Here is a 1,737-nt window from a genome sequence, read left to right as displayed (position 1 = left end):
AATTAGAAAGAAAGAAAATTCATTAACTTTTGTTTTGGGAAAAAATTAATAATAATTAAGGTTCACTATATCTCAATTTTATTAATAATGATAATCAAGGTTTATTAGGTCACAATTTATTCATTTCTCAAACTTTAATAAAAACAAAAAATGATTTAAATTTCTTTATTAAACTTTAAGAAAGAAAAATTATTTAAAGGAAATAATAATAATAATTAAGATTAATTATATCTAAATTTTATTGATAATGATGATCAAAGTTGAGTAGGATCACAATTTATTTACCTATCAAATTTTAAGAAAAATATTTAAATCCATTTTACGAACTTTAGGGAAAAATATACATTGTAAATTTGATTGATAATGATGATCAAAGTTGAGTAGGGTCACAATTTATTTATTTATCAAACTTTAAGAAAATTACTTAAATTTATTTTTCAAACTTTAGGGAAAAAAACATACATCGCGGAATAGTAAAAAAAATTTATTTAAATTTATTTTTCAAACTTTTGGGGAAAAAATATATCGCTTAATAGTAAAAAAAAAATATATATTTAAATTTTTTTTACAAACTTAAAAGAAAAAAAAGATAGTAAACTTTATTGATAATGATGATCAAAGTTCAGTAAAATCATCATTTATTTATTTATTTATTTATCAAACATTAAGAAAATTATTTAAATTTATTTTTCAAATTTTAGGGAAAGAAACCTACATTGCCAAATAGTAAAAAAAATTCTAAAAAGATTATTTAATTTTTTTTTTCAAACTTTTGGGGAAAAAAATACATCGCCCAATAGTCAAAAGAATAGTAAAAAAAACTTATTTAAATTTATTTTACAAACTTTAGGGGAAAAATACATGGCCGAATAGTCAAAAGAATAGTAGAAAAAAACTTATTTAAATTTATTTTACAAATTTTAGGGAAAAAAATACATCAACTAATACATCTTGGATAAGATTCAGTTGGTCAGGGTGGAGAGCCTTAATTGCGTCTGATGAGAAAGTTCGAAGATTGTTCCCATCCTTGGCCAAGTAGATGCCAACCATCTCTCCTTCAAAAGAATCCATCTCAAATATTTCCAGTACAGAATTTATAAATGTTAAGAAGATGCAATTTACTAACAATGTGGGATAAATGAGTAAGACTTAATGAACATGCCTTAACACATCTCTCTTGAAGACGTGAGGACTATGGTTCTGAACTCAATGGGTTCCTTGTGCAAGTTTGTTATAAGGCTTCTTTTGTATGTAGATGACCTTATTCTGATTGCTAAATCGACTCTTGGTTTGCAAGAGCACTTACTATCCATTGAGCATTTTTGTAGAAGTGTGGGGATGCAAGTCAATATCAGCAAAATGAAAGTAGTGGTCTTCTCTAAGAAAAGAAAACATATCTAGCATAACTTCTACTTTGAAGGAAACATTCTAGAAGAAGTTGCAGATTACAAATACCTCAGAATTGACTTCAACAAAAATCTAAGCTAGAATGGTTGTAGAAAGAAAAGAACTTTGGGGGTTCGAAAGAATTTTATGCTTTTCAAAATAGGTGTAGAGAGGAAAATTTATGGGACTGGAAAACCACTAAAACTCTTTTTGGGCTTCTAGTGATTCCAGTGATTCTCTATGGTTGTGAACTGTGGGCTAGCAATACCTCCGACATGCAGTGGAGACAAATTGAGAAAATTCAGAAGCGTTTAATTACAAACAAATTTAAGATTAAAAGTGCAGTTCCTT

The 1,737-nt window shown here is 26.8% G+C and overlaps 1 pseudogene; it reads right to left on the bottom strand.

The window, feature by feature from the left end:
• Positions 1-928: 928 nt before the first annotated feature.
• On the bottom strand, positions 929-1,069 carry LOC149234235 (U6atac minor spliceosomal RNA; annotated as a pseudogene).
• Positions 1,070-1,737: the final 668 nt, after the last annotated feature.

Source organism: Pinus tabuliformis, chromosome 8 (assembly GCF_031772625.1).
Source record: "Pinus tabuliformis cultivar Carrire ecotype Pingquan chromosome 8, CPIR1, whole genome shotgun sequence".
In the NCBI taxonomy this organism is placed as follows: domain Eukaryota; kingdom Viridiplantae; phylum Streptophyta; class Pinopsida; order Pinales; family Pinaceae; genus Pinus; species Pinus tabuliformis.
Note: the sequence above shows the minus strand (reverse complement) of the source record. Positions and strands in the feature narration are given on the sequence as shown.